Consider the following 14,307-nt stretch of genomic DNA (forward strand, 5'->3'; position numbering starts at 1 on the left):
GTTAGCAACTGAGAACTTTGAATAAATTTGCCTGGAAGTAGTGGTATTTATGGGTCTCTTAAATATTTCTCTCTGCTTTAGAATTATATATATTTCCAAACTACCAGGTTTATTTCCCAATGCATTCTTCTAATTTTAAGGAAGAATTCCTAGCATTTGCAAAGCTTGAAAGAACAGTGGAGTGACAGCTCCATAGTGAGAGCCAGGATGTATAATCCTTAAATGAGTTTTCTTTATAGTCAGATTATCATTGCCTAGACAAACACAAGTTCTTTCATAGGAAACACAAAGGCATTTAGAGAATATTGTGAGTCCTCTGTAAACAAGGTTTCCAATTATTGAAATAAACAAAGCTTTTATAATCCCTTAGCAGCTGGTATATGTTAAGTTTTTACTTAACAGAAATAATTTTAAAAAACCAATTTAGCAACCTTTTACACTGGGTAGCTAGACTGCTGGATTCTCAGAGATAAAGATCGAGGGAGAGCAGGCTTTTGATAGGGGGACTTGTACTGGTAATATTGGGGCAATTTCATCCACAAAAACTAAATATGGATAGTTCCTTTCTAATGAGAAATCAAAGATCTCTGCTGAAAAGGAGAGAAAGAAAATGCAAGTACTAAAATTTACATTTTTGGAGTCAAAGTGCATTAATGAAAACTGAGCAAATATCAAATATTTCCATTTCTTTCCATTTGGAATCTAGAGGCTTACTTTTCCTACTGGCATTATTTGAACATTTCAGAGTATAGATGAGTACATTTCTTCTTATTTTGATAAGAATATATTGTATAATCAACCATTCCGCCTTTCTGTAATAAACTTTAAAAGGTCATCAATGGCTTTGCTGAGTTCTGTAAGTACACACAAGTCATCGTTTAATAATACGATCTAAAAAAAAACTAATAATATGATCTACATATTCCGTTAGCAGGTAAATGAACCCACATGTATCAAGTGAAAGGCCCAAACAAGTCCACTCTGGGAATTTGGGTAGGTTGGCCCAGGAAAATCTGTCAATCATTTCTGGTGGCTCAACCTCCTTTACTCAGCCCTGTGAATGCACCACCCAGGGCATCATCTGGCCAGTGTCTAAACCAGAAATTGTTATCCAGATTCCTCCATTGTCCTATAACCATTTTGGTCTGTCAACCAAGTCTTTCTATCATATGTATTCCTTAATTGCTCTTGAAATGGTTTCTTTCTGTCCATGTTCATGCACTGTCTATTCCCCTGGCCCTTTGGAATAGTCTGTCTACTGGTCTCTGGTCAGTGCTTACTTTATCCTCCCATCTGTTTTCCACTATGAAGTCAGAAAAGGCAAGTCTCATCACATCACTCTCTGCTCACCATTCTTCACTGGTTCCCCATTGCCAGATAGTCAAACCTACATAACTCTGTGGGATGCCCCCCAGACCACCCTACTTCAAGATGGCATCTCCTTTCTTTGGCATACCTCATCCCTCTTTCTCTAGCTTACTCTGTTGGCATGACATTTCTCACCTTACTTATGTGTTCTGATGGGTCATTTTATATGTGAACTTGGTCAGGCCATGGGACTCCCAGATGTCTGAGTAAACACTTTTTCTGGTGGTGTCTGTGAGTGTGTTCCTGAGGAGATAAACATTTGACTTGGGGAGACTGAGAAAAGCAGGTGAGCCAATCCGATGTGGATGAACGTCACACAGTGTGCTGAGGGCCTGAATACAACAAAAATGCCAATGCAGGATGCCTTTGCTCTGCTCCTGGGTGACCCCTTGAGCTGGAGCATCATTCTGTCTTGCCCGTGCTGCACCTGATCCTCAAGTCTTCTGACCCAGACTAGACTCCATAACATTAGCTCTCCAACTCTTAGGTCTTCCTTAACACTGCACCACAAGTTTACCTTCACATGTAGCTTGCAGATGGCATATTGTGAGATTTCTTAGTCTTCAAAATCATGGGGTTTAAAACCTGATAATAAATTTCCACTTACTAGATCTGTCTCTGGAGAACTGGAATATGTATGTGTTTTTGTGCCAATCTCTTCCAATCAAATGGAGATGACACAAAGGGCAGGGATTTTGTATTCTGTGTACTGCTGCATCTCTAGAGTCTAGAATGGTACTGGCATTTAGTAAGTGCTCTCTCTCTCTCTCTCTCTCTCTCTCTCTCTCTCTATATATATATATATATATATATATATATATAGATAGATAGATACAGATATAGATATAGATAGATAGATAGATATAGATAGATAGATAGATAGATTGATTGATTTAATGGATACAGGGATGATATACAAGTCTTTCTAGGAGGGCCCTTACTTGCATATCCAGAACATGTCTTCACTGGCACATGTGCTCTGGCCCACCACATCCTCACTCCCCAATTCTTGATGCTCCTGATTCAAAACTTCCTTATAGTTTCTGAAACATGTGCTTGTGACTCATGTTTGACAGGCTCCTTCCTCTGTCTGGAATTCTAATACTCATTCCCTAATCTCTCTATGCATTAATCTGGCAGCATCTTGGAGGATTTTAAAGATAAGAGCTCAAATGCTGCCATCTTGGGGAGCCTTCTCCTGGCTGTCTCGAGTCAGGTATGTTTTCTGTTCTCCCTCTAAATTTTATAACAGGCTGTTAGGGCCTCAACACTTTTACTGAGATTGGGATTGTTGGCCTTTATGAGCTCTAGATGTGAGTTCTTGAGAAAAGGTCTTTTGGGTTTTTTTTTATTTTAAAATTTTATTTTCCTCTCTGTTGCTCCAAATCCAGACACATATCCTTCACAGAGCTCAGATTCATGGAACTAACAGATGTATTCAAAGACAAGTTTGCTTAATGCCACTAAACTCCCTTTCTGGGGAACACTGAAATTTCAAAAGTGGTATCCACGAAAGATTGTCAGTAGCTATAGCTAAATCCTTGGTGCTTTATGCTTCTGTGGCTTAGAACAAAACTTGCTCCCTTCCCGCTTTCTGAATTTGCAGAGTGAAGACTCAAGAACATGGAAAGTGACCATGACTTGCTCTTAGTGGGTCCACAAATTCAGGTCTCATACATCCCAGACACACAGGTGAATATGTGAACCAACATAAGTCATTCAGCTACTGTGCCCCTGCAATTTGCAACATAAATGGAAACCACTAAGGAAAGGTGTTAGGAGTTGATTCACATGCATGAAGAGCCTATCAGCAACAGTCACTAGTAGTTCCTAAGAACTCGCTGGGTTCCAGCCATTGTTCTAAGTATTTAATTATATTAACCCATGCTATCCTTATGACTACCCTAATGGGTAACATCTATTGTACTCATTTTTCTAAAAGATGAAATAAGGCAGGTAGAAACCAAAAGCAGAGGTAGGCTCGATTAACTGGCACGCTGACCCTAACCATGAGACCCTATTTGACCTGAGGTGCTTTAGTTCTGCACTGGGGATCCCTGTAGATGTCCTATTTCACATCCTTCTCAGAGCCCTTAGATCAGCTTTTCTTTCCATGCAGGGAATTTCCTCATATCCCTCTATCCATCCTCCATCTTCTCCCACCCTTTATTCTTGCAGGAGGTGGGGGTGTGCTTCAAAATCATTTCTATTTCTCACAGTAGAACCCCAAGGGATATTCCCATTAAATCTAAATCCCCAGAGCTGGAGCCAAGGTGTCTGTAGGTTTGCTAAGCTCTACAGGTGGATTCCGACTTGCACCCACGACGAGAAAAAATGATGATCAACGGCAGTTCCAGAACCTTGAGAGAATGAATGCCGTCCTGGACACCTTTCCAGGACCTCTACCTGGATTCTGGTTCACCCTCACAGTAGCTTTCAGGAACACCAAGAGCCCAGCCACGGATAGCTCTCACAGTTCCAGCACACTTCCCATCAGCTCCTCTGGACCTTCTCTCCCTTGCTACATCTTCCCTGCCACTTGCATTCCTTGGAGACACGGGTTGGCTCCCAGAATACACCATTAGCCCTCCTTGTTTGTACAACCCAATTAAGCACACTGTTCTGGCTCTGACCTGGCACTCTTCTTGGCTGGAGCTTTGTCCTCATCCTTTGACATCCCAAGTGAGCTGGTTGATTCCTCCAACCATGCCAAATCCCAGGGAGGCCATATGACCAGGCTGGGCTGGCTGGCTGGCTGGCTTCCCACCAGAGCAGAGGATTCAAGCCTGACATGATGGCCTGCCTATGCTTTGTATATTTCCCACAAACAGTTATCTTATTTTAAAATAAGAAATCCTCTAAAGGGGAATCAAAACCCATGATTTAATCATGGGCAGAAATTTTACCCTAATATCTAACCTCACATACTTTTTTGCCTCAAATTATGCTCCTTCCTCTCCTGAGTCTTCAGCTCAAGTGAGAATCTGAGACCATTCCAAAGAGAATAAAGATTTCATTATTAAAAGCCATCTCCATGCCACCTGATTGCCTGTTCTTCCTCAAACTAAATAATTCTTGTTCTTTTAACCTTTTGTAATAGGCCCCACTTTCCAATCCTTAATTCATCTTTATTATTCTCCTCAGAACTCTCTTTAAATTCTCCACATACCTCTTAAACTCAGAGAGCTTGAAGTACCCAATAGAATTGAATCAAATCAAGGGATGACTAACACTGTTGCTCAATTTCTAGAGGGGGAAGATTGGGAAAGCACAGTTATTTAATTCCTCTCTTCTGTTAGCAAATTCTTTCCTTCAAAGTTTCATGGTATTCAGAGTAACTGTACTATGCACACTTTGGAAAAAGCAAAGAATACTTCTCATTCTTCTTCTTCTCCTAGAAGCTTTATATCTTTTCCTTCCTACAAATGTAAGTATATGACTATGTTTGAACTACTGGATAAAATTAATATACCTAAAGAAAGAAAAAGGAGGGCAGAACCTGGAGAATGGTAGAAATGAAAGATTTGCCTAGTGAAGTGTTCATCTTTGGGGCACAGAAGCCTTTTTAGAGAGGTTCCCTCTTCAATCACCTTCCGTAGTGAAATTATAATACTAGAGATAGATCCATTGTGTATCTCTCCATGTTCTGTATGCAAATTTGTGCTTTAGGTATTAAAAGAGTAAGATTTTTTCCTCATATGCCCTCCCAAGATTGGTTCCTTCTCTTGGGCATGATACTGGTCCTGTGAGCTCTCCACGTCCTTCACATGCTTTGCATATACTCTTTCCCCAGGAAGGTGGGCTGCATGTTTTGTGTCTTTATCACAGGTGCAAGAGCTTCAGCTCTGGATGACTAACACACTTGTTCTCATAGCTCACCAGGGCCTGCAGCAGATTCAGGTTCGAAACCCAGCCCCTGATCTCAGGTCCACCAGTCATTTCTATATATCATAAGGATGTCATAAAACCCTAAAAGCCTATCCTCTAGTATTTTAATTAAGCACCTAATTTAGCATTTATGAAACAGGCACTCCCCCAAAATAATTCCTCCTATGATAATAATAAGAGAATGAAAATGCTTTAATCATATTTGTCCTTGCTTCCAACCTTCTGTTTCCTGATAGATTTCTATTCCACATTACTGGTTCCTGAGCAGGGTGTATGGTATTTCAGGCAGCTCTGAAACCCAGAAGCTCCCCTGCTGGTCAGGGCTGTGCATGCAAGAGAATATTTTTGTACTTGGGTCAGAGTACACGTGGCCCTTGCTCTTCTTGCATGAAAAATATTTTTGTTTTTTCTTCTTAATATTTTAGTATGAAAATTTTCAGACATTTGATAGGACATATGAAGAAATGGAAAGATCTTTTCAGCAAGCACTCATATATACATCACCTAAAACCTATATTGTTTTATGGCATATGTATTTTTTGTCCCTTTAGCACCCATCAGTCCAAACTTTTAGAAATGTAATGAAGTTCACAACATAGCATGTTTCCCTCTAAATACTTCAACATGCCAATCATTAGTTAGAATTCAATGACATGTAGACTTCTAATATGAAGGTAACACCCGCTTAATTTTTGAAATTAAAGAAATTGAGTGCAGATTACCTGTTCAGGCATGGTGACCCAAATAACATTTCCACACCACCACCCACCTCCCTGCTTATGGGGTTATGCCACCTTTTGTAGCAGGCTGCCATTTCTGCTACAAAAGGTGACCATGAGAGAGCACATGAAAGAACACGTGCTTCTTGTGACCATCTTGGCCTCTTCCACCAATTTATTTGTGCTAAATATGAAGGCCAAGCTGCTTCTTTAAAAGGCTTGGAATAAGCTGGGTGTGATGAGCATACCTGTAATCTCAGGGGCTTGGGAGGCTGAGATAGGAGGATCAGGAGTTTAAAGGAAGCCTCAGCAACTAAGGGAGGTCCTCAGCAACTCAAGAGACCTTGTCCCTAAATAAAATACAAAATAGGGCTGGGGATGTGGCTCCGTGGTTAAGCATCCCTGGGTTCAAATCCTAGTACAACAACAACAAAAAAGGCTTGGAATAAAATTCTCCCTTAATTATAGAGCTGACATTTTCTTTTTCAGTAACATTATATAGTATTTGGAAGATAGTGGAAATTAAGGACCAATATATAAATGCTGGCCACCTTCTTAGCACTCTATATGTAGTAACTCATTCTTTAATGTTACTTTTTTGGTGCAAGATTAGTGATCAGCATACTGTTTCTCAAGAGGACTAGGTAATAAATAGGTTAGGCTTTAAGGGCCACAAAGTCTCTCTTTCAAGAGCTCAAGTATGCCATGGTAGCATGAAGACAGCCATAAACAATACAGAAAAGAAATGAGGGTTGCTGGGACTCTGTGAAACTTCATTACAAAGTCAACAGGCTGAAGTTTGCCCATGTATCCTCTAGACAAACTAAGAATCCATTTTGAGAATCCATTCTCAAAAATCAGTAATAGGACATCGTACAGTTATCTCACAACACAGAGTTTGCCAATACCTCCAAGGTCTTTTAATTCACTGGTGGGTCAAAACATATCTGTGTGCATGCCTCTTCATTTCCTGTACTATATGGAAAGAATTATTATTTTTTAAGCTGTATTATAGCAATGCCAACCAAAAAAAAAAAAACCCCAAAAACCCCAAAGCCACACAATTCACTTGGGCAGAAAATGGTTGAATTCTATTTTTAAACAATGAGAAAAGTGAAACACAACAGAGTCAGATCTGCATCCTTGAATTGAAAGCTGTTGACAAGACAGCATTAAGCATGATCTTTGAGAAGCCATGGAACAGAGGACTACCACAGAGCCAAGAGACACCCCTAGAAGTGTAATTACAGTCGTGGTAGAAGTACCCAGGGAGATATAGGAACAATTCATCACACAATCGATGTGTAATTACCTAGAAGGACACAAGGTGCTGGCTGGCAACCAACATGCCTTTGTTGGGCTGTGCCAAGGCTATTTAATTTCCTTCCATAGGAGATAGGGAGATGACATTGGCCATGTAAATAAGAAGGAAGAAAGAGATACCATCGCTAAAGCAAAGCTTGCTATTCTGTCCAACAAGACAGAGAGAGATGCTGTACTTAGAGCTGATGGAAAGTGTGGGTGATCTATTAAAGGACACAGCTGAAGGTGATTAGGTGATTGATTACCAATGGCTCAGTCAGTATCCACCTGGAGGTGACAGGGGAGTGGTAGACTGAGGCCAGGAGGCAGGGCAGAAAGAGCACCAGCTCTGGACTGGCTTTTATTAGCAAATTTGTCACCTGGATTGAGAGATGCTCATTAAGCATACAGATGATTGGCTGAGAAAAAGGACCCAGTGCTTTGGAGAAAAGAAATGTGATTCAAAGTATTCCTGACATAACAATAATGAAATCATTATCTTTGTAAATGCAATGATCCACTCAAAGCAGGAGGAAATCTAGCAAGGATGATTCATACATAGTCATTGGATTAGTTAACTACTTAAAACATCCAAAAAGCTGAATTCATTATAGTACACACTGAATATGAATGATTGTGAGTATGAATCATCTTAATAGAGCTAAGTCTGCATAGTTTTGTTAGAAGGGAATACAGACATAACATTGATGGTACAATAGCAGAAAACAGGTGGGTGGGGGCAAAGGGAGTAGATCAGGCTAAATTAAGCCGTGACCAGACCCAAACAAGGATTCATATTTGGTTTGCAGCATAAGAGAGTGTGGTGTGGGAAAGTGAGATACAGAAAAGAGGAAAAATGTTTTTAAAGGGCAGAAAATAACCTCTAGGAGGAAGTGTATCTAGAAGAAACAAAGAAGGCTATGGGATGACCTGGAGTCTACTTTGAAATTCATGAAATTCATGAAAAGTCTCACACAGTGCTGGTCCACCAGTATTAGGAGGGAAAAATCATCTTGATTCTTCTATCTTTAGCTTAGGACAAAGGGAAGCATATGAAATAGCAGAGAGAAGTGAGAACAGTTGCTGGAACAATGGTCACTGCACTTGAATGAGCAGCATGACCCCTGCAGAGCTTGTTAAAGCACAGGTTGCAGGGCCTGGGGGCCAGCATTTCTGTTTCAGCTGGTCAGGGTGGGCCAGGTGATAGCCTTGCAGCTGGACCTGGGACCACACTTTGAGAAGCACTAGGTTAGAAGCCTGTGTCCTGGATGTGGACCATCTGGATTGAAATCTGGCCTTTACCTCTCTCAGACTGCTCATCTCTTTCCTCCTGTGTGCAGTGAGAGGGAGAACAGTCCCCGTGGGATTGCTGCAGGGGCTGACGTGTAAATTGGTTAACATGGAGCACAGGAAGTACTGCATTCACATTAGCTCTTTTTACTAGGAAAAGACTGACAATAAGCAAATAGACAAGCAATAATACTCTTTTAGTGTAGTCAAATTTAGGTCTGGACTCTCTGAGAATGCACTGTCCACATTTTTCTGATAGAAAATAGAGCTGAGGTTAGAAACTGGTTTTCAAGCTCTCAGTACTTGGTCAGCTAGGCCACATAGGCCATGTTCTCTTAGGAGACATGACTCATCTGGGGCAAAGTGCAACCTGCTTTTATCTGCACTATTTTTCAGTTACAGTTTAACCAGGTGAACAAAATCCTGAAGCACATCTTTATAATCCCACCTGTTCAGCCAGTGCTATGCACCTGCCCCTCTTCTCCAATCCCTGGCCATACCAGAATCTCACCTGACCTCTGAGCCTTAGGCCAGGCAAACTATGGGGTTGTTATAGGTGCAACTTCTGTAGAGGGGTCATGCCTGCTTTCTGTTTGGATGGGGTCTTCCTCCATTTTCTGCTGCTATAACACAACACTAAAGACTGTTTATCAGTAATCAAAACTTACTTGGCTTATGGTTTGGAGGCTGGGAAGTTCGAGAACATGGTGCTGGCCTTTGGTGAGGGCCTTCATGCTGCGATATAATGTGGCAGAAGGGCAAATAGCATGTGTAAGACCACAAGAGAAAACTGGGCCCAACTCATTCTTTTTACCAGATAACCAGCCTATACCCTAGATGACACATTAACCCACTCATAAAAGCAGTGCCCCAAGACTCAATCATCACCTCTTCAAAGTCCCACTTCCCAATGATGGTATGGTGGCAATGAAATTTCAACATGAGTTTTGCAGGGGACATCCAAACCATAAAAGCAGCACATGGCTGGCCTTCCCACGGCCCCGACTTCCTTGTGGCTATTCTGTCCCAATTTGGATCACCCCACCCTGTCCCCATTGAAGAGGTTACAGTTATTAGGGAAGAATGACAGAGCATGAGTTGCAATACTCGATACCAGCAATTATTCTTTGTTTCTCTAAAGCCAAGGAATTTAGAGAACTCCACCTCTAGTAATTATAAATAATGGAATTCACATATTTAAGTTAGACCTTAAGACATAAAAATCTCCTGTGAGATGAAAGAATCTTCTCAGGAAACTTTTTCTATTATCAAATATCATTTCATCTTCCCTTCATTTTTCTCATTCTACTTTCATCTGAACTTATGCTCTGGCTGTTCCTTGATGGGTCTTTCCAGACCTGCACCCATGTCTCTTGTCTCCGAGCTTCTGAACCTGGTAGCAGCTGGGTCCCCAGAGCCCTGCCTACTGCCTATGAGTTCACCTTCAAAATGTCTAAATGGATTCCAGATGCACACTTGATATTACCTTAGAAGTTTGAAGTACTCCAAAAAGAGAGAATTGTTTTTTTTGAAGTGGGAGGGGGGTCAGCTATGAATTTTAGTAGATCAAAGTACTTGTCAATAAGAAGGAAGTATATTTTATAAATAAAAGCACCTAACATTTGGTTTTATCTTTAGGGAAAAAAAAACATTTTTTTTAGTTATTTTGTCAATTTTTTTTCTAACATTAATTTTACTATAAGGCTTTCTCACCTATACCTTAGTGAGTCTGAAACCAAAGCAAGACTCGTTCAGGACAAAACCACATCAAGAAAAAAAGCTGAGTGCATTATTCATCGAGATGAAAGCCTGGGAGAAAAAAATGACGGCAAAGCCCATTATTCTTGGTAGTGTCAATATTTAAGGGGGGAAAGAGACCAGGTAGAGGGCCTAGGATGAAAAGAATAGATATATTTCTTGCCAGGGAAGAAACAGCCTTCTGATTACTACTATAAAGCCAATTAAAGGGTAATGAGATTGATTTTGCTTGTGGCTCCTAGAATCAATCTCAAGGATTTAAGATATCTCTTGCCTGGATGTCTTGAATCCAGTTTTCATGTTCCACCAAATGCACTTTATTTTAAAACATCATTTTTTGATGAATAAAAAAAGAAAAGGGAGAACAGTGGAACAGTGGAAAATCCCCATAAGTCTCCTTAAAACCTGATTTAAACCATTGAGAATGATTTGGAAAATCATTCAGCTTTTTCACATCTCCCAGATATGCCTGAGACAAGATCAGTGCCTACAGCCGCAAAACTGAAGGCTAGGTGTGATTAATAAGAACTTCCAAGAGCATAATGAAGAAGTGGAATGCTGCTGCAGTCTTCAAAGAAGAGTTTTACAAATAAAAGTGAAAAGATGGAATGGGTAGATATTCAGAAATACCAAAACCAGGGTGAAAAAATGCACAAAAAAAGAAGAAAGGGATATTCTAAGTGGTGTTTAAAAAAGTGAATACAATTTACTGGAAGATAAAACGTGGTAGAGAGGTGCAATTGCAATTGAAGATTGCCATTGTCATCTGACTCTGTCTAACCTCTGGCAATCAGGAAAAAAGAGGATTCTGATCACAAATGCTGAAAACTTTAGTTCCACCATCCACTTCTCCATAAAAAAACAAACAAACAAACAACAACAACAACAACAAAAAAAAAACAGAGTTCCCAATGGGTTTATTCTACGGCAAGGGAGAAGGGAATGAAGTTGCATGAGGCAGGGAACAATTTGAAATAATAGTATGTAATTTTATTTTCTTTTTTGGGAGGGAATTGCTTTTTATAATACCATATTCACTACAGCAATTTTGAAAAAGAAAAATGACACCAAATCATGTAGAGTCACAAAAGAATTTCTGCTTATTTGGTGTATCCTTTAGGTAATTCTAGTGGAATTTAACTTTAAATTATTCATGCAAGTAAATTTTAAACATTTTGGCCTTTGGGGAAGGCCAAAAAGAAACATGGACTACTCCAGGAAAAAAATATTAGTCTGTGTTTAAGTAAGTACCTTCACAACTGCCAAAAGTCTAACTCATTACCCTAATAACAGCATTGAGTAAACCTGATCTGCTATTAGTAACCGTTTGAGGATTCTAAATTCCTTACGTTAGCGAACTCTATCTTTTTTTTTCTCTTTTGAGTTTGCTCTATATTTACTGATCACCTACTATTGTTTGGCTGTGCTCCATCCAGAGATATACCTATGATTAAGACAGTGGAAATCTCAAGAGCATGTATTCTTCTGGAGAGAACTACACACAGAACCATTAAATACATATGTTAAGAAAATATATTGGGGGCTTATTAAGTGGTCCCCTTATCTGTGGTGACTCTTTCTGCAGTTTTTGTCACCCACAGTCAACTATGGCTTGAAAATATTAAATAAAAAATTCCAGAAATAAACAATCCTTCAGTTCTGAATAACATGCATTAGAGTATGTTCATAATATTGTTCTATTTTTACTATGGATTACCATTTTTAACATCTTACTATGCCTAATTCACAAACTAAACTTTATCACAGGTATGTATATTTAGAAAAAAAACTAACATAATTCTATTCACCATTTTGGGCATCCACAGAATGTCTTTGAACATATCCATTGTGGACAAGAAAGGATTATTGTTCTCTAAGCAAAATAAATAGAGTGATATGACAGAGAATATCTAGGAGTTAGGGAATTAACTAGCACACAATAAGGGGAGCAAGGAGGGAAGAACAGAAGTTCATTACATTTGACAAAGGGGAATGAAAGGAAGGGAGGGGAAATGGGATTAGGAAAGACAGTAGAATGAATTGGACATCTAGTTATTTTCATGGGGTTCAGGAAGTGTCTTTATTATTGGGTGACATTTGATCAGAAACCTGAAAATGCAAAGAGCCTGAGACAAGAATTCTAGGCAAGAGGCAGTGCAAAGGCCCTGTGGTTGCAATATTGTGGTTTGGGTGATAAACAGGAATAGAGACTAATAGGGCTAAAAGGCACTGCAATCTATGAAGAATGAGACAAACTGCTGACTATGGCAGAAGGCACAACGTGGCTTGTAGGCATAGCAAGAAGTTTTGCTTTCTTCTAAGATTAATGAGGAGCTACTGAAGGGTCTGCTGTATATGTAACAAAGATGATTTTGGCTCCTGATAAATGGTGTGTGTGTGTGTGTGTGTGTGTGTGTGTGTGTGTGTGTGTGTGAATAATGTTGGCTGCAGGGAAAGTGTCAATCAATTCAGGCAAGAACTGATGACATGGAGCTGGAGGCAAGTGGGTACATGTGAGATAAATATGGATGTAAAACTGTCACTTAGAGAAGAGAAAGAGCTCAGGGGAGTCCAGGCTTCTGAGGTTGGGTGCCACTGAATGGAGTGGCCAGGTTTCTTTTGAACGCTAGGCCCATGATGGCCTGTGAGGCATCTACCTGCAGAGGTCAAGCACACAGATGCACAGAGGTGGCTGCAGCCCACTGGGAGATCTTAGCTAGAGAAACAAATTTGGGAGTCGGTTTTCTTGTTTGCCAAGAAAATTTTGGAGTTCCGTTCCTGGCAGACTACCCAGGCACACATTTGGTAATTAATAAATGCTTTTGAAGTGACTGATGGATAATTGACCAAAAGGGCAAGTGAGAATTTTGCATCCTGGAAGATGTTTTTGAATCTCTTGGCAAAGAGCATCCAGGAAGTGCTTGCAAAGTGCCAGGATCTGCAGCAGCTCAATTAATATTCATCATTGTGGATGCACAATGAAGAACCTCAAGGAAGCAGTGAACTGCTATTCCAGTGGCTGACCCTGCCCAGGTTAGCTGGTTCCAGGCCCAATGTCCAGCTGCCTTACTTCCTGTTCCTCAGCCTCAGGATCTTTCTGCTTGGTGGCTTAATTCCTGGCCCAGGCATCTTGCTTAGTTCTCTCCATTGCCTTTGTTTGTGTTCTTTTTAGATGTACATGACAGTAGAATGCATTTTGACATATCATTCATACATGGAGCACACTTCCCATTCTGTGGTTGTGCATTATGTGGAGTTACGCTGGTCGTGTGTTCATATATGAGCATAGGAATGTCATGTTTGATTCATTCCACTGTCATTCCCATCCCCCTCCTTCCCTTCATTCCCCTTTGTCTAATGTAATGAACTTCCGTTCTTCCCTCCCTGCCCCCATTATTGTGTGCTAGCACCTGCTATCAGAGAGAATATTCAGCCTTTGTTTTGGGGGGGACTGGCTTATATTACTTAGCATGATAGTCTCTAGTTCCATCCATTTATCAGCAAATAGCACAATTTCATTCTTCTCTCTGGTGAGTGATATTCCATTGCCTAGATGTACCACATTTCTTAGTCCATTCATCTGCTGAATCCATTGGTCGGATCCATAGCTTAGCTGTTGTGAATTTACTGCCATTTTGTCCTTCCTTTCAGGGAATACTGTCATGGATCCCACTGTCCCCAGGGACTATCTCAGAGCCTGCTCTCCAGGGGTTTCAGAATCTGCCCTGAATCTTATACATTAACTCAGTACCTATTATGGGCCAAGATCCGCAGTAGACACTTGAAATATTTACAGCAATCCAGAAAACCAGATGCTTACTTTTGGCTTCAGCTTTCATCCAGATGGGAGAGTCAGTGGTTGGCTCTGAGTCAAATAGCTAGGAAGTGGTGGAGCAAGAAGTCAAGACAAGTCCAAGTTGATGCTGCAGTTGAACTCCCTACCCTCTTGGGCCTGCTGGCTGCTGGGGTTTAACTGTGCAAT

Source organism: Urocitellus parryii, chromosome Y, assembly GCF_045843805.1.
Source record: "Urocitellus parryii isolate mUroPar1 chromosome Y, mUroPar1.hap1, whole genome shotgun sequence".
Taxonomy (NCBI): Eukaryota; Metazoa; Chordata; class Mammalia; order Rodentia; family Sciuridae; genus Urocitellus; species Urocitellus parryii.